Here is a 20424-nt window from a genome sequence, read left to right on the forward strand (position 1 = left end):
TTTAAACAAAAGTAAGTAATTAAGAATCATATCGGAGAAGAGCGTTGGTACAAGGAACTGAGAGGAGATGAGAAAATCAATGCATCATACAATGTGCAAGCTGTGATTTAATTCACTTTGTGGAAAGTTATTTGAGTGTCCCCGTCGAAGAAGAGAGATTACTGATTTGAGAATAGGGTATTCTGAAGTCATGTGACAGGGTCAGCTCAGAGAGTACTATCAAGGGAATAATGCGGATACAGCCTTCTACTTATTAAATTGTAGAACATCATCTTTACAGGGCAAAACCATTTGTACAAAGCTGTTTTCCAGCAATCTCTGGAAATGTTCTACATACCGTAGCCTATTAGTATATCTTCACATATCTTTCTCCAGCATACCATCACGGATGTGTCGAGGCACGCGTAGTTGGAGTACATCTGATATATGCAGGTCTTCTCCAAAAGAGATTTGATATGAAATGGGATACCGTGTTATTTTTCTTCCGCTTCTTTCTAACAGATTGCTTAGCGATTTCAGAGATGATAATTACGATTGAAGTGGCTGAAAAGCAATCAGCTCAGTGCATGGCCTGTGTGAGCAAGCAGTGATAAGTTTCTGTTCCATAGTATGCAGTGGAGTCTGAGATTACCATCTTGGTAACAACAGAGCAGTAGCGAATGTTTCATCGATCATCCCGTTTGCCTCAAAATATTTTGTCACGAACAGGAACCTTTTCGCAAGGTTGTATATTCGAACTTGTTGAGCATAGTGTTCATCAGATTTAATTCTAGGTTTGTTGTTTCATGTTTTGGAAGAGAACTCAGCTCTTGCATAGTTCAATTTGTACGGTTTGCAATTCTTATATCAGCGAGATTCAACAATCAGGTTGATCAGAAATATTCCATCGAGAAAACATTAGTCCTTCATCATGGAAGGGCCCAAGGCGGCATTTTGAATAACTGCATTGCTACATTGATGTCATAAATTGGTTTTGCTGATCTACTGTTGAAGACCTTCTGGATTGCTGCTTTATTGTCTTGAATTGACGTTTCCATTCATCATACCTGGCATTCACGGGTTTTGTGCAGGATTAACTATACTGTGGAAGTCTGATCAGCTGTCACTGGTTGCCAAAAGAGTTGTGGAGGTTCACTGATAGCACAACGAAAAAGGTAATGGAAGTAATAGAATGTAAAATCGTAGAATTGTGATTAAATTCACTGAGAATACAAAAAAAAAATAGCGTGATTAGATTCACTTGGAGAGCCCATAGAGAGCTGTGATTAAATTCACTGAAAGTAAAGAAAAATAAATAAAGTAAAATCGCTGCACCACGATTTACTTGACTGAGAATGGAGTGAACTTATACTGAGAATATTGTGATTCAATTCACTGATTGCGGAGTAGAATAATGCTGAAGGAACCGTGATTAAATTCACTAACTACACAGGAAAAGGATGCTGAGTGAACTGTGATTAAATTCACTGAGTATGGCGAAATGAGTTCCTGAGAGAATGAGAAAAAAAAAGATTAAAGTTCTTGAGTGGATTCAGTTAGAAACACAAAGACAATTGTGATTAAATTCACTAAATGCAGAGCAAACGAATCCTGGAAGAACTGTGATTAAATTCACTGAGTACACAGAAGAATGATGCTGAGAAAACTGTGATTAAATCCATTGAGGAAGACAGAAAAAAAAGGTTTGCGGGAATGTGTAAAACGAGCGTCATTGAGACCATTTGGAAATCGTAATAAGCCTTGTGGCACTTGTGATAAGCAATTGATACCATAGCGGCAAGGAGTCAATTCCATCTCTGAGATTTCAATATGATTAAAATTTAAATTCACTGAGAGTACCTTTGAAAAGTTACGATTCAATTCGGCGACTAATGGAGTGACACAGTATTGTTCAATCAATTATCTCCAATTATCTCATCCATTTATTGGATTGAATATCTTATATTTCAATTGATTCAATCAAACTTGGTTATTGAAACAATTGCACTACGATAATTGAACTAAGCGCATATTTGACGATTCCTTAGATCAAAGATTTTTAATTTATGATATTTGCTTAGATGTACCTGTAGATATGATTGGACACAATAGAAGAAAGTAATATCGGCGTTGTACATGGTCGCATTTACGTTATCGGAGGATTCCTAAGAAAGCTGTTAGCTCTGGCCCATGTTTGACGATTCCTTCAATTAAACTTCTCATCGATGCTATCATCGAAAAAAAAAACTTCGGTGCAGGAGAATCAGTATGAGAGCCCATATAGCCGAACCAGTAGATTCGCGGGTGTTCAGCAGTGCTCAATTCAGTAATGACAGTTTGATTTCCGGCCGGTCCATAAACTTTTTGTGGTAAAAAAAAATCCCTCACTTTCTTGGTAAAAAAAAATGTCTTCATGCCTGCCACACGATGTACAAAAACAAGAATGGTCATTAGCACAGTCAGTTGATGACTGTGGAAGTGCTATCACTAAAAAAAAAGGAAATAATTTGAATGAACTCATCAAAGGAAATCTCAAGAATGGGACTGTTTAGTTCTGCCCTAAAATGCTAAAATTTGGATAGAGTTATGGCTATGCAACTATTATTATCGATTTCCCCCTTATCGAACGCGACGATTTGAATCCGCCGCGGTTGAAACCATCGCCAGAATCGTCGCCAGCCAATCAGCAGGCGGGAGTCTGACGTATCTATGATCTCATTAATACAAACAGCTGCAGAGGTGGTGCTTGATTCGTCGTGATGATATAGAAATGCCGTCTGGAAGTTGGCAGCGCGTTTTGTTATGAAGGCAACATACAATACTATTACAACAGTTTGATCGTCGCACAATGATGCAAAAAAAAAAATGTTCATGTTTGATATTTTCACCTTGTAGAATTGCATTTTTTTTCTAAACTCCGTGTGATGGTCATTATCGTTATATTGATCATTACAGCATAGCAGCGACTGCCTTCCAACTGCATTTGATGACTGGTATCTTAATGTGAAACAGCTTAGGTTTTCAAGTACTGTGATGCATCTTGTAAGTAAAACAGTTCAATGATGGATATTATGAGACAGCGTTTATTTGAGTTGTGATTAAATTCACTGAGATCGTGCGGATAAACTGTAATTAAATTTACTGTAAAAGCTAACAACACTATTCATGTTTACTAAGGATGTGAGGAGAACGTGATTCACTAAGAACCTGAGCTATTGTTGGCGAACGATCTATTGAACAGTAAAGAGAGTAGTCAAGTATGTAACGCCCACTGGCACACAAACTGGCATCTAAACCACGCTTCACAAAACGATGCGACTATATGCTTGTTGACACTAGCCACCTGGCCAAGAACCCACAATAACACTTTAAAGGCGCACTAATTGTTATGTTCAACACTTCAACATCGACTACCGGAAGAAAAAAGTCTATCTAACGCTCTGTCAATTGATTATGCTGTGAAACATTTACATATAGAACAGTATTTTTATCACGACGTGTTTCGAAAAAAAAATCTTTTGAGCTGTTGTTTTGAACGGAAATGTCTGTAAGGAAATAGTGTCAAATTTATTGTAGAAAATTAGATTCACATCTTCTGACAAACCATGCAGGATTAATGCTACACATTTGGGGTTTCCCTTTGACTGTTGAAGCGAGATAGTTGAGGTGGAGAGACAATGCGTTATAGTTGTGAGACACGAAATACTAAAAACAATGTATTTGTCTATTGAACTTCAATGAAGTAGTAAGAAAAGATGGCGATTATACTGAAATTCGCATGCCCGATGCGGTGATTGAATTTATAAAAGTGTAAGAATTGTTGAATGGCTTGCATATATGAGTTTTCAATAGATGATATTTAATTATTGCGTTGAACTGCTGAATAGCCGCTGTTGAATATTAGCATATTTAATAATGATTTAACAGAGCTCTTATGTTTGAGCGGTGTGGAATATTTCAGGCAATTATTAAACAACTATACGCATGAGCATGGATTAAAGAAAGGGGGATGTGGTGACGAGCGCTTTACTCATTTACGTGCTCATGCTGAATCATCATTCTTCACTACACGCCGACGCACACACACCGGAGTGATGGTACGACAGCCGGCATACACTCTGCAGCGTGGCAGTTTAGCACTCAGTCTTTGATGCACACTCGGGCTTACCACACGCGGTTACCACAGTAAATTTTGCTAAAATTTTTGGAGATCGTCCCTAAAGCTCGCCAATATCTTGAATTTCATCAATCTGACGAAAAACCTACATTTAAAATAATATATTCAGCTTTTAATTTATGAAAAAGTTTTAAAATTGGTTGAACAAAACGCAAGATATTTGAATTTTAGTAAATTCCATATTTAAAAAAAACTGTTAAACTTGATAATGATCTAAAATTCAAAAACTGTTCTACTTAAAATTTTTTGAAGCACGGTTTAGAGATCAGCGCTAAATTGTGCTGTCGTTGACAGAAGTTCATGACTTTCGTTTTATTTTTTAAACTAGTGTAATCTGTTGGCGCAACCACACAGCTTGTTCAATGTGAACATTATTGCGTTTGACGTTTCACAATCTTTTGCAGCAAGATGAAATTGAGTAAGGTTTCTTGTGGCGCAATTATGAAGCCTTGTCTAGAGTAAAACAAAACGGGCTATTTTCTATGCTATTTATATATATGCAACAGCGAGGACATCATTGGGACCAGTGGATACGGAGATCGGGAGTTCGATTCCAAGTAGCGGCAAGCAATTGAAATATTCAATTTTAATAGCGATAATTTTAGTTTCACACGTATTGCGTCACGGTATCCATAACCTAATTATATTTAATCGATTAATTTGGGGATGCCATATAACTATTATTTAACAACTGTGAAAAGGCTGAAAAAGCACCTTCTCAAGATGTTATTCAGTTACTGGATGCATAGGGGCCGAGAAAAAGCTATGACTTCGTGGCATAGAAGCTGCTCGCACAGCATATACATTAGTGAGGGACACCAAAAGACATTCTACTCCTGTACACTTTTTGAGTTCCATTTTGGTCCCATATCAACTGTGCAAAATTTCAGCTCGATCGGAGAAACTATATTTTAGCGCCGGCCATTTTAATTTTTCATACGATTTACTATGGGGAAAATCACTTTTTCAAAGAAAAATCGCCACAGGTTGCCCTTTAACCCCTAAAAATAAATCCATGAATGATTTCTGTTGGAAATTTTACGAGGAACCAACCCTCCGAAGACAGCAAAGCGATCTAAGGCATGTGGAAAAGGTTATTGACTGAAAACCGAATGGGATGCCAACGCTGTTTAACATGTAGGGGTGGTGGGGGTAAAGTGGACAACCTAAGCATTGTGGTTGTTTCCAGTGGAAATGCGGCAAAATCCATCTGCTTTTCCGAGTAACATGGAAGGTAATGATATACTCAAGAAATCTTGTAAGGGATTTCATTTAAAAAATATTGTTTTCTTTGATTATTTTCTTCACCAAAACGTGCATAAAAATAGCGTGAAAAAAATCGGTGGGGGTAAAATGGACAATCGATGGGGTAAAATGAACAAGTCGTTAAAAGTTATATAACAGCATATTATTTCTATGTTTTTAAATGCAAACTATCAAATTTCATACGATACCTTTATTTTGTTGTTTTCAAACTTTTAATACAAACTTTGAAACACACTTAAATAATTATTGTAAAAATAGTGTAAAAACAAGCACTTTTATGGATGAAAATGATATTTTGTAGATATAAAATATTTTTTTATAACTTTTTACTTCAACTATCTCACGACATGTATGAAGGCTGATGATTCTGGAGTTTGCAAAAAAAAATTATGAAATTTTGGTGAAATTTGAACCGATTGTCCATTTTACCCCCACCGTCTGATTATGTTAAAATTATTTTCAAAACTTTTTTTTTTACAAAACTTAATTTTTTTTTCGTTCAAATATATTCTTCTATGTGGGCTTTATTAGTTTAGGGTGTAAAACTTGTAATATTTTTTAAAATAACTCACGAAAAAACCTTAGCAATGATAAGCAGATTTTACATCATTTCCGACTTTTCACGTGATTTTTAAAGTTTTTGTCATTTTGAAGAGGTTTGTTTGATTTTAATGTTCAAGATAAGCAAAAGTATAATGATTCATGCTTAGGCGTAACCTTCAATCGTTAAAACATTTTGAAAAACAGTAAGAGCCATGAAACTGTACCCTGTCCATTTTACCCCACCTGTCCACTTTACCCCCACCACCCCTAAGGAATAACAATAAATAATAAAATCTCTTCATTTTATCGATCAGGTGAGGCTTAATAACTTTTTCCACAAATGTCGCATCGGTTTGCGGTCTTCAGAAGTCTGATTCCTCGTAAAGTTTTCTACAGAAATCATTCATCGATTTATTTTTAGGGATCTAGAGATGACTCCTATAAGGGCCCATATAGCCGAGGCGGTAAACGCACGGGTATTCAGCATGACCATGCTGAGGGTGACGGGTTCGATTCCCGGTCGGTCCAGGATCTTTTCGTAAAGGAAATTTCCTTGACTTCCTTGGGCATAGAGTATCTTCGTGCCTGCCACAAGATATACACATGCAAAATGGTCATTTTCAGAGGAAGCTCTCAGTTAATAACTGTGGAAGTGCTCATAGAACACTAAGCTGAGAAGCAGGCTTTGTCCCAGTGAGGACGTTACGCCAAGAAGAGGAGGAGGAGATGACTCCTAGCGATTTTTTTTTTGCAGAAGTAACATTTCCCCATAGTAAATCGTATGAAAAACTAAGAATGGCGGGCGCTAAAATATAGTTTTTCCGATCGATCTGAAATTTTGCACAGTTGATATGGAACCAAAGTGGAACTGAAAAAGTATACAGGAGTTAAAGTTTTTCCATTCTTTGTATTTTCCCATATAAACCGTGTACCAGGCCAACATACATGTGGATTAAGTTCGCCAGATTCATTGGTATAGGGCTTGCATAGAAGCTACCATCCATATGTACAACACAGTAACTCAGCATCAACTCGTATTGAAGTCGCTTTATTGACGTTTACATTCTTAATAAATGTTAGTTGGGCTTACTCCGAAAAATCCTTTGTTTTCTTACTCAGTTGCAGCTAAAAATAGGACAACCCATTGTCTATGAGTTGTTCCACGGAAACTGAGTAAGAAAATAAAGGTTTTTTGTTCGATTTCTGAGTAAGACCAACTCTGTCATTGAGTAGAATTTTTTCTCGGTGTGTAAAACTATTCCAAATGACCATGCTGATAGTATAGTAAAATTTATTTCGTATATGCGCTTATATTCATCTCCTCAGAAGGAAAATATCTAATCATTACAGATATTCTGACTTACCTTTGCCAGTGCCTCATTAGGTGGAAGCAAAAAGATGTAGACTATCGATAACCAGCCTCGTTAGCATACATACATACATTTGTTTGCTCAACATCACATTTAAGACAAGACATAATCAACAATAGTACGCCACAATACTCGGTTTGTGGCTGCCGCTCTCCATCCTCGGTCGCGCCCAATGCTCGCCAGGTCACGCTCCACCTGGTCCGCCCATCGTGCTCTCTGCGCTCCACGCCTTCTTGTGGCAACCGGATCAGTTGCAAACACCAGATTTGTAGGGTTGTTGTCCGGCATTCTAGCAACATGCCCTACCCACGGTATCCTTCCGGATTTGACCACCTTCTGGATGCTGGGTTCGCCGTAAAGTGCAGTGAGCTCGTGGTTCATCCTTCTCCGCCACACACCGTTCTCCTGCACACCGCCTAAGATCGTCCTTAGCAAGCGTCGCTCGAAAACTCCGAGTACTTGAAGGTCCTCCTGGAGCATGGTCCATGTCTCGTGCCAGTAGGACCACCGGTCTTAGTAGCGTTTTGTATATGGTGCATTTGGTGCGTGGGTGAATCTTTTTCGACCGCAGTTTTTTTATCTGGAGCCCGTAGTAGGCCCGACTTCCGCTGATGATGCATCACCGAATTTCAACCGTCAGTCACGATCCGAGGTAGACAAATTCCTCCACCACCTCGAAAGTCTACCGTAACATTACTACCCAGACTAGTCCGGTCGTATTCGGTTCGCCTACCAGCATGTACACCGATGAATCACCTTAATTTTGTACACTATTTATGAATCACCATGTTGATCAAATGAGTGATCCATAAACTGTGGTCATTTTTGCCGATTTATAAATTGTGGGGTCACTGTACTTTGTTTTTGAGGCATTCACCACCAGTCCGACCTTTGCTGCTTCGCATTTCAGGCGGGTGTACAGCTCTGCCACCGTTCCAAATGTTCTGGCAATGTCGTCCGCAAAGCACACAAATTGACTGGATTTCGTGAAAAGCGTTCCCCGGCTCTTGAGCCCGGCTCGTCGCATCACACCTTCCAGAGCGATGTTGAAGAGAAGGCATGAGAGTCCATCACGAACTCATTCGTTTTAGGTGAAAGACGACGGAAGATAATCTGGGATTGCACTTTGTAGGCAGCATTCAAAATAGTGATCGCCCTGAAGTTCTCACATTCCAAATGGTCGCCTTTCTTGTGAATGGGGCAGATTAGCCCTCCACTCCTCCGGTAGCTGTTCGGTTTCCCAGATCCTGACTATCAGTCGATGCAGACAGGTGGCCAACTTTTCTGGGCCAATCTTGATGAGTTCAGCTGCGATACCATCCTTACCAGCTGCTTTGTTGGTTTTGAGCTGGTGAATGGCATCCTTAACTTCCCTCAGCGTAGAAGTTAGTTCATTTCCGTCCTCCGCTGCACTGGCGTCGTCGTTTCCTCCGTTGCCGTGTGCAACGTGACTACGTTCTACACGCCGTTCAGGTGCTGATCGAAGTGGTGCTTCCACCTTTCGATCACCTCACGTCCGTCCGTCAAGAGACCTCCGTCTTTATCCCTGCATATTTCGGCTCGCGGCACGAAGCCGTTGCGGGATGCGTTGAGCTTCTGGCAAAACTTCTGTGTTTCTTGAGAACGGCACAGCAGTTCCATTTCTTCGCACTCCGCTTCTTCCAGGCGGCGCTTTTTCTCCCGAAAGAGGCGGGTCTGCTGTTTCCGCTTTAGTTTGTAACGTTCCACGTTCTGTCGAGTCCCTTGCTGCAGCATTACCGCCCGCGCTGCATTCTTCTCCTCCAAAACCGTTCTGCACTCTTCGTCAAACCATTCGTTCCGTCGATTCCGGTCCACGTATCCGATGGTGCTCTCGGCTGCGTCGTTGATGGCTGCTTTCACTGTACTCCAGCAGTCCTCTAGAGGGGTCTCATTGAGCTCGCTCTCGTCTGACAACGCGGTCTCGAGATTCTGCGCGTATGTTGAGGCGATATCCGGTTGTTTCAGTCGCTCTAGGTTGTACCGTGGCGGTTGCCGGTACCGTACATTGTTGATGACGGAGAGTTTTGGACGCGGTTTGACTATCATCAGATAATGGTCGGAGTCGATGTTGGCGCCACGATAGATCCTGACGTCGATAATGTCGGAGAAGTGTCGTCCGTCAATCAGAACGTGGTCGATTTGAGATTCCGTCTGCTGTGGTGATCTCCAGGTGTAACGATAAGGAAAGGCTGTGTTGGAAAAAGGTGCTACGTATGGCCAAATCAATGAGCGGCGAAATCAATGAGTCGTAGGCCGTTTTCGTTCGTCAGCTGGTGGGCGCTAAATTTTCCAATCGTCGTTCTGAATTCCTCCTCCTGGGCAACCTGAGCGTTCAAATCTCCTATGAAGATCTTGACGTCGTGGCTTGGACAGCAGTCGTACTGGCGTTCGAGGTGCGCGTAGTAGGCGTCCTTGTCATCCAGAGTGTGGGCCGTGCACGTTGATCATGCTGAAGTTAAATAATCACGCGTCTCTGCATATTGCCAACACGATAGAAAGCTGTTCCCAGCTTGCGTGTGTTGCCGCCGCTCTAGTAGATGGTATGATTAGATACCTCTAAAATTTAACACCATCGATCCTGTCCAATACAGCTTCTGCAGCGCTACGATGCCGAACCCGCGGTCCTTCAGTAGATCAACGAGCATGCGGGTGCTCCCCATTCGCTACACATTTTAGCAATTTTAGCAGCTCATACACTTTTGAATTTTGATTAATAATGGAGCCGGCCAAGTCATAACAGTCGGTTGGGATGGGGAAGGAATGTTAGAATGTGAAGGTTGTTTCCATTAGAGATCGAGAGCACTCAACGTTCCCACAACTAGCACGGATAGGGTGTTTGTTAGAAGGGAAAAATTGAAGCCAGGGATTGAACCTAGGACGTTCTGCGTACGAATTAGAAGCGGTAGCCTCTAGACCACCAAGCCCGTCCACATGACCAGGTCAAAAAGGAAGCAAATATAGTAAAGCATATCAAGCATAACTGTTGAACGCATTAAGAACATACAGATCAGTGAATCAAAATTCAACCATCGCGCAATAATAATGACAATGTCGCAAACTGAATTTGTTGCGACATTCTACCCAATGCGACATAGGTTTATCCCAACTTGAAAAAAATGGGACAAAGATCATGCAGCACGAGTTAAGAGATTTTTGGGCCTTGCATTGTAATTTTCGAGCGGTAACTTCGATTCGGTGTAAACACTGCAACGCTGCTGGAGATGTATCATGAAAAAGTTTAGATTTTGGGTTGATGATAATTGATTGTTCACGAGTTGAAAAGTACGCAAAAAATTCAGCTTCCGTTTTGTCTGCAACAAAAAATTTCGGGATCTTGTCATTATCTGTTACCAGTTGGGATAAAGAGTAATCGCTGCGCCTTCTTTGTTTTGTTGCTTGTTTTGTGGCTCTTTTGTCTGATAATTCTCTTCACTGATACAGATTAATTGAGTTAACAAGCACCGTGCTGGAGTTCAAAACAATATTTTTATGACAAATATTTGGGCTCATGAAACACAATCATCAGTTAGTAAAAACAAAAAAGTAGGGTATTGTACTATTTGGGCAGGTGTACCTATTTTGGGCAATTGCCGCTATAACTAAGTAAATTTCAAACCGATTGATTTGATTTTTTGTAGATACTGTACGTGCCAAACTCTATACAAGATTTCAAATCAATCGGTTTGAAATTGACTTAATTATAGCGGCAAGTGCTCAAAATAGGTACACCTACCCAAATGGTACAAGACCCTATAACGATGAAATTATGAACCCATCGTTCAAATGCATTTGGAAAGTTAGGCGAATGTCCATTTTTTTGCTATCAACTTAAAAAGTAAAAATTCAAATCGTACAGGCAAATTTACCTACTAGGTGAAAAAAAAATCCAATCATCTTTCCGTCCGCAATGGCACCGACTTGTCTCGCCAGGCTTCCTGTCTCATCAATTCTAATTTGGCAAACAACCCAACGCTTACGTCATTACACATTATTCGCTTGCAGGGATTTACGCTAATGGACTCGTTAATACACGCGAGACGTAATTTTCTGTGTCACTGACTGTGGCGCTGGAGTGCCCAGCCCAGCCCAACCTTGCCGAGCTTCAGCATAGAGGTGTGTACTGATGGCGAGACATGCTGCCACCGCTCCCTGTGTCTGTCCAAAATCAACTTCATTATCACGTCCCATTTCACGTGCCCCCGAATTCACGTTCTGAAATTTGCCCGGCTGTATCGTGAAACTCGGTGACACTATGATGACGATAATGTCATCAACAGCAGCGGCTTCTCTGTGCGGCGCTTGTCTCCGTTGCTCTTTCATTACCCAGAGGGTGGAAAACGTGCTGTTGTTTTAAAATTTCATAGACATATAGTAATGTTGTTAAATCTCGATAATAAAGATAAAAATAATAATAATATTGTAAAAATTTAAATGTATTGAGACACGCCAAAATATTTCTTTGAATACGATAAATAAGATAAAATTTGCACTGGCTAACAAAAAAAAAACTATCGTGACCAAACTTAACAAAGAACATGCCATGGTGTATTCTGAAGTTCTAAGTATTTTTTTTCCTCCCCTGTTGGGGAAATTAAGTCACTGCGTCCAATAGGCTGAACTTGTGAGGCATGTCCCGTTTTGATATTCGCAACTAGCCAGCTAATTACCATGTGTCAAGTAATCGACTACTGCCACGACGCGTCATCTCTCAGTCAGGTGCAATGGAATTGATAAACTCCAAGACCTTCCCAGGTTCTGCAGACCAGATCTCACCGGGTTGCAAGCAACCACTATGTAGAAATCTTTGCCTGCGCGTGTATAAAGCACCACAACTGCAAAGCAGATGTTCCGAGGTTTCACATTCCGTATTACAGAAACGACAGATATCACTCTGAATATGGCCAATATTTTTCAAGTGCAATTTTTGACATCCATCCAATTGGATATCACCCTCTGCTCAGCCCAGCATTTCAGGTCCATTTTTATTGTACAGTTTGATATACCGCAGAATGGTTCTGGGCCAGCAAACTGTAAATTGGAACCACTTTTAGCAAGCTCGTCTGTCATTTCATTGCCTTCAATGCCACAGTGACCTGGAACCCAGTATAAGTTTACTGAATTCCCTTGGTACAGCCTGCGCAGTGAAAGAATGCATTCCCAGACAAGCTTTGAAGTACAATTGTAAGCGCACAATGCTTTTAGTGCAGCTTCACTATCTGAGAAAATACAGATATTTGCATATCTGTATTTTCTTTCAAGGCAGATATTTGCGCATTTCAAAATAGCAAGAATCTCTACTTGAAACACCGTAGGATAGTGTCCCATCGCCACTGAAATTTGTATTCCAGGGCCGTAGATTCCTGCTCTCGTTTTTATTCCAACTTTTGAGCCATCTGTATAGAATTTGATTGATCCTTGACGCACAGTGGGACCTCCGCATAGGCGTAGCCAGAGGGGGGCAAGGGAGGGCCTTCTCCAGGAGTTTCTTTTTCGTGAATTCTTCCATGAGCATCTTGCAGGGTATCGATAGTGATCGTTTTACGGTTTGTTTCAAGAAATGCTTCAAGAATTCCTCCCACGATTCCTTCAGAAATTTTTACAGATACTTGCAAGAATGCATCGATTAATTCCTCCAGGATTTTTTTCATAGCTCCCTTCAGTGATTCCATCATGGATTGCTCCAGAGAATTTTTGAATAATTCCTCTATGGGTTTCACCAGACATTCCTCCGGGAATTTCTCCTGTGATATCTTTAGAGGTTCCTCCAGTGATTGTACCACTGTTTTTTTTTTCGAGGATTCCTCCAGTAATTTCTCCAGGGATTCCCAAAGGAATGTCAAAATATATTTATTTTATGTATTTCTGCAAGTATTCTTTCAGAGATTTCTTCTGCGATTTCTCCATATATTCGTTCAAGAATTCCACTAGAGATTGATCCAATAATTCAATCTGAAATATTTCGAAGTATTTCAGCAACAATATCTTCCAGAAACCCTTACAGGAAATTTTACCAGAGATTAGCTAAAAATTAATCCAGGAGTTCCTTGACACATTGTATAAAACATTGTTTTGGGAGCCCATCCATAGATTCCAATAATAATTCGTCCAAAATTTATTGCAAACCTGGATTCCTTCATATTTTTTTCCTACAGAAATTCTTCCAGAAATTTAAGTAAGCTTTCCTAGGATTTCCTTAGGAATTCCTCATGGGACTGCTTCCGGGATTCAGGAAAACTTGCTGAGATTTCTTTAGGAACTGCTACAGGGATTCCTCAAGGAGTTCCTCCACAAACTCTTTTTAGAATTCCTTCAGGATTTCTCTAAGGATTCTATTTGCAATTTCTTCAGAAACTCTTTCTGGGATTTCTCCAGGAATTTCCCAAGGGTTTCTTTCACGAATTGCTTAAGAGATTCCTCCAGGAATTATTCCTCTGGGAATTGCTGCAGGGATTCCCCTAAAATTCATCCAGGAAGTCCTTCAAAATTCCTCTAGAGATTCCTCCAGGAATTCTTCTAGATATTTCTCCAGGAGTATTTCTAGAGACTTCTTCGTTAATCCCTACAGGATACCTCCAAAAATATCTGCAGGGCTTAACTCGGGAATTGCTTTTGTGATTCTATCTGGAACAACTTATTTTAAAAATTTCTCCCAAGATTCTCCCAGGAACTCTCCTTAGATTTCTTCAAGAATTTCGCCTTGTATTCTTTAAGGATATCCTCCAGGAATTAATTCAGTACTTCCTCCAGGAACTGTTAAGGGATTTCCTTACTAATTCCTATTGAAATTGCTTCCGGGATTCCTTCTGGAGTTTCTTCAGGAATTCTTCTGAGGATTCCTCCAAAATTATTCCTGGTATCCTTCCAAGAATTCATTAAGAAATTTAACCACGATTTTCTATCAGGACTTCCTCTCATCCAGGAATTCATCTAGAAATTCTTCCAGAAATTCCGCCAGAAATTCTTCTAGAGATTTCTCCAGTAGTTCCTCTGGAGATTCATTCAGGAATTCCTACAAGCGTTCCTCTAGGATATCCTCCATGGATTCCTCCAAGAATTCCTACATTTTTTTCAGAGATTCCTCCAAGAAATCCTTCAAGGTTTCTTCAATGAATTTCTTTATGAATTCCTCCAGGCATTCCTCCAGAGATTCCTCCAGAAATTGCTTCCTGAATTGTTCCAAGAATTCCAGCTGGAATTTCGTCAGAAATTTATCCAGGGGTTCTTTAAGGGATTTCGTCAAGGATTTTTTCTAGAGTCTCGTACAAGAATTCCTCTAAAGATTAATCCAGAAATTACTTCAGAGAATCATCCAAGAATTCCATCAGGAATTCTCCGATGCATTCTTCCGCGAAATTTTCCAAGCATTGTTCCAGGGATTCTTCCTTGGATTCTTGCAGAGATTTCTCTACGATTTTTTTTCAGCGATTTTTTCAGGAATTCCTCCAGATATTCCTCCAGGAATTTCTTCAGCGACTCCTGGGATTGCTTCAGGAATTCTTTTTGGGATTCCTCCAGAAATCCAAGCCGGCATTCTTCCAAGAGTTAATCAAGGAGTTCCCTCATAAATTATGTAAGCAGTTCATCCAGGAATTTCTCCAGGAAATCCTTCAGAAATTCTTCCAGGATTTTTTCAAGGAATACCGTTTGGAAGTTTTCCAGGAATTCCTCCATGAATTCTTCCAGATCTTCCTCCAGGAATTGCTGCAAGGATTCCTCCAGGAATTCCACTAAAAGTACCTCCAGGAACATCTTTAGGGATTTTCCCAGGGATTTCTCCACGATTTTCTCCAGAAATTTCTCTAGAAGTTCTGCTAGGAATATCTCAGGGGTTTTTTTTTCAAAAATTTCTCCCGGGGTACCTCCAGAGATTCCCCCATAAATTTACTCAGTAATTGTTGTAAGAATTCCTCCAGGAAATCTTTCAAGGAATCCTCCAGTAATTCCAAAAAGAAAACCTCCAGGATATCCTCCAAGCACTCTTCCAAGACTTTATTCAGGAATTTCTCCAGAAACTCCTCCGGGAAATTCTCGAGGAATTACCCCAAGAATTTCTTCAGGAATTCAAGAATTTCTCAAAATTTATCCATGCTCCTGAGCATCCTTCAGAAATTATGTCAGCAATTTCTCCCGAATTTTCTTCAGATTTTTTAGGGGATTTTTCAGAAATTCTTCCTGGAAATTCTCCAAAAATATCCTCAGGAATTTTTCCAGGCATTTATCCAGGAATTTTTCCTGAAATTCCTTTATAAATTACTTCAGGTATTCCTCCAAGGATTTCTTCACGATTTTTTTCAGGGATTTTCCCTGGGATTCCTCCAGGAAATCCTCTAGGGGTTTTCTTAGAAAATAATTCAAGAAATTCTCCAGGAATACCTTCAGGATTTTTTCAGGAAATTCCCTGGAGATTCCTCTAGAAATTCATCCAGTAATTCTTTCAAAAAATCCTTTAGATATTCCACCAGGAATTTGATCATGGATTCCTTCAACAATTCCCACAGGAATACCTCTAGGAATTCCTCCAGGCATTCCTCCAGGATTTTATCAAGAAATTTCTCCAGAAACTCGTCCAGGAATTACCCAAAGATTTGAATATTTCTCAAGAAATTGCTCCTGGACATCTTTCAAAAATAATATCAGCAATTCCTCTAGGGATTCCTCCAGGTATTTCTCCAGGAATTTCTCCTGAGATTCCATCAGGATTAGCTTCAGGGATTCCTCCAGAAATTTCTCCAGAATTTTCCCAGGGATTCCTTCAGGAAATCCTTCAAAGATTCCTCCAGGAAAACCTACAGAAGTTCTTCCAAGGATTGATCCAAGAAATCCTCCAAGAATACCTTCAGGAATTTTCCAGGGATTTCTCCAGAAATTCCTCCAGAGATTTCTCCAGGTAAATTTATTCAAGAATTCCCCCAAGGATTCTTTCAGGAATTGTTTTTTCCGAAATAGAAAAATAGTAGAAATAACAATCTCCCAGAATTCCCCTAGAAATTTCTCTAAAAATTCGTCCAGTAATTCTTTCAAGATTTCCTCTAGAGATTCTCAAGCAATTCCCACAGGAATACCTCTAGGAACTCCTCCATGCATTCCTCCAGGATTTTATCCAGGATCTTCTCGAGGAATTCCTCTAGGAAATTCCACAGGAATTTCTTCAGGATTTCCTCCATGAATTGCTTCTGGACATCCTTCAGAAAATATATCAGAAATTCCTTCAGGAAATCCTCTAGGGATTTCTTACGAGATTCTTCCAGGAAATTCTCTAGGAATACTTTCAGAAATTTTCCAGGGATCCCTGCAGAGATTCCTCCAGGATTTTCTTCAGCAATTTCTCCAAAGATTCCTCCACGAATATCTTCAGGGATATTCTCAGAGATTCCTCCAGGGATTCTTCCAGGGATTCCTGCAGAAATTCCTCCAAGGGTTCTTCCACGAAATTCTCCTGGAGTTTCTGGAGGGATTTTTTTCAGAAATGTCTCCAGCAATTCCTCTGGAGATTTCTTTAGGAATGCTTCCTGGGATTGCTCCAAGAATTCTTCAAATACATTTCTCCATGAATTCTCGCTGATTCTTATCCTTATATTCCTCCAGGAATTACGCCCGGAATTTGTTCAGAAGTTTCTCCAGGCATTCCTCCAGGACTCTCGCTAGAGATTCTCCCAGGAACTGCTTCAAGGATTCCTCCAAGAATGCCTTCTGGAATTTCATCAAGAATTTTCAAGGAATACTCCAGAAATTTATGTAGGATTTCTTCTAGGATTTCCTCATGAGATCTCTTCAGAAATTTCTTTAGGTATTCCTCCCATAATTTATACAGGAATTCCTCCAGGCATTCCTGTAGGAATTGCAACAGCGATTTATCTCTTCGAGGATTTATCCGGGAAGTCTTCCAGATATTTCTCTAGGAATTCCTCAAGTGATTTCTTCAGAAATTCCTCCCAGGCTCTCTTCAAAAATTAATTCAGGAGTTCCTTCGGAAATTTCAGAAATCCCACACACATCTCTTCAGGGATGTACCCAAGAACTTTTTCAGGATTAGGTGATGTTTTTTTTTCAATTATTTCAAGAATTTGTGGAGGAATTCCACAAAGATAATTTGAAAGGGTGCATACAGCTATCAAGGAATTCTAGGTTAGTCTTCAAAAAACTTCGTAATTTTCAAGATTTCAGCTTTAATTTCTTATGAATATTTTGTTAAGTTTAACAATAAAAAAATCAGAGCAAAATAATGTACGACCCAACAAACATTTTTGTTGTATAAGGGTAGAACAAATCACTCTTAAGCAAACTTCAGCTTAAGAAACTGTAGTCAGAAATTGGTCATCGCTACCAGCATCACGCTAATTTGTGTAGATCAGGCGAGCTTTTTTTCACGTATTGAACAGTGATTGAATGATGACAGCTGAAAGATTAAATAATGCTTTAAAAATATATTGTTAACATACTCTATTTCATCGTGCTGCGTTTAGTTATAAAAGCTAGGAGGTAAAAATTTCCTAAGGGTACTTGCAACCCCCCCCCCCCCCCCCCCCTGACCGAAAAGCTGGCTACGCCGACTTCCCAATCTGCACGAGTTGTTTCGTGCAACTTGTAAGGAACATCATGATTCTCCACAGGTTTTATCCAGTCTTTCATCATTTTCAATACTGGCCTATTTTGAGAAGTATTGGGAAATGCTCAGGTGACCTACAAGATCACCTGGCATAAACTTTTCAACTCGTTCAAGTCCCAGCAATTCCTTTTGTGCTTCTAATTGCACGTACTCGTGCAAAGGTAGCAGATTGAGAATCGCGTCTAAAGCTTTTGGTGGAGTGCTTCGCATTGGTCCTGTAACAGCCAATGGACGCAAGACGTTGAATTTTCGCAAGCTTTGATTGCGTGGTAGCCTCTTTTGTTTTTGGCTACCTGACAAACGAAGCTTACGTCACTTTTGGGTGGATTCTGGCAGTATAAATCCACATTATCATTTTTGGTTTCAAGTCCCACTTCCTACCAATAGTTTTGGAGCATAAGCAGAATTTTTTGCCTTACCGATTACGGACTCAATTTGAGCATTCCAGTTCAGTTTAGCATGCAGTATTAAACCTAAGTATTTGACTCGATCACTAGGATGAATTCCAAGCCGAAAAGCTTTTGGGTTGATCTTCCTTCTCCTAGTGAAAGGAACAATTACAAGTTTTGACGGGTTGATGCTAAGGCCCTCCTTAATGTGTATAGTTTAGGGCCCTTTGCATTCTCTCGGAAACAGTTTCATCATACTTTCCTCTCACTATCATGACTATATCGTCCGCAAAGCCCACAACTTCGAAACCTTTTTCCTTCAAGCTTCTTAGAAGATCGTCTAAAACTAAGGCCCACATTAGTGGTAAGAGGACTCTTCCTTGAGGGCAACCTTTTGTTGCCCTTACTGTTATAGAAGAACTTCCCAGCTCAGAGGTGATTTCTCTTTTTGCGAACACAGTATAAATCCAATGTATGATACATTGGTCGAAGTTTTTATTCTCCATGGCACGCTTCATAGATGAATAAGAGGCATTATAAAATATTTATAAAATTTTGTAATTTATATAAATATTTGATAATTATCAAATGCTCCTTCAATGTCTAAAAAGGCGCATAGAGCTATTTCTTTTGCCTAAAACGTTTTTTCCACCTTTGTTACTAGCGAATGAAGTGCCGCAGCCGTTGACTTACCAGATTGATAAGCAAACTGGAAGTCAGATAGGGGATGCTCTTTCTAAGTTCTAAGTTCTAAGTTCTAAGTATGTCCAAACAATGATCACATTGATACATAATTATTTATCTTAGTTTCTTCGTCACTCTTCATCAAAACTCATTTATTTAACTTCTGGGTGATATTTGCATCATCGCCCTTTGTCGATTGATAATGTCACGTCACAGTTTCCCGATCTGTTCTGTATACCGTGTGTATTTTGTATGCTGTTGCAATCGTGAGAATGTAGTAGCAGAATTAAAATTGTCCCAGATATAGAAATGGGAGTTGCTGGGAAAAGGCTAATGGCATCAATGGGGTCTGTATTACATGCCCGATATCTAATATTACACCGAAACACATAACGAAAAAGTGATCTATTCACGTTACGAATTAAAAAATACCCCTACCAGAAAAAAAAATCAGAAATAGACAGTGCCTCTGATATGTTCTATACCTATAAAACCCAGATAAAACTAAAAACCAACGTATTTCTCATTAGATGTTAAATTTAATACGAATTGATGGCAATGACAGTTGATGAATAGTAAAATCAATTATCCTAGCATAAACGTAATCTAGATTCGCAATCAAGACATAGATATATTTTTATTTTCCCTCTTAGAAGCACAGGAAAAAGCAATACAACAAACGGCAGCTAGACATGCATGGCATATGTCATTCCAGGAAGGTTCGTCGACAAATCGCTTCCGTCAGGTTTGCGGCGGTGTATATCATCAACCCATTTCAGGCGCTCATTCCGAAGATAGATATCGATGGGTAACATTTCCCAGTAGTATCGTTCCGTGTTACAGCTCTCTGATCGAAAGCTCCCCGCCAAGAACAATAACCGGAGAAATGGCTCTGCTAGCCTGCAATAGGAAATTCTATTTGGGCATGTTTTATCAATTTTTCGATCACATCGTGATTTATCGTCTCCCAACTGTGCGGCGAAGGTGGTGATGGTAATGTGGGTTTTTCGTTCGCATTCGATTCGGTAGTGAAGATACTGACGACGGGCAAAAATCAATCATATACCTACCATCTAGTGTAGTGTAGGCCCGAACGTGTCTGAGGCTGCTCCCTACAAGGATAATGGTAGGTTCAGAGCAAACACAGTGGAACTGGAGGGTATGCCATTTTCATGACGGCAGCGGCCATCAAGGCAAAAGATTTGGCCGGCCTTATATTTGCACATCGCAGCGTAGGACGGGAAGTCAGTACAGAGCTGATCAAATGTGGCATTATGACTTCAGCAGAAGCCTCAGTGAGCCAGTGTGAGAAGATCAAATTCAAATGTTATGGTGATATATGTAGGAAATGTCTAGAGCTGGTTCCATCTAATGTGCTGTCCGTCCTGC

General features: G+C 40.0%; 1 protein-coding gene across 1 annotated transcript in view; it reads left to right on the plus strand.

The window, feature by feature from the left end:
- LOC109426171 (uncharacterized) overlaps positions 1–20424 on the plus strand; it is a 275931-nt gene that overhangs the window by 225446 nt on the left and 30061 nt on the right. The window lies entirely within an intron of this gene.

The sequence above is a fragment of the Aedes albopictus genome, chromosome 2 (assembly GCF_035046485.1).
Source record: "Aedes albopictus strain Foshan chromosome 2, AalbF5, whole genome shotgun sequence".
In the NCBI taxonomy this organism is placed as follows: domain Eukaryota; kingdom Metazoa; phylum Arthropoda; class Insecta; order Diptera; family Culicidae; genus Aedes; species Aedes albopictus.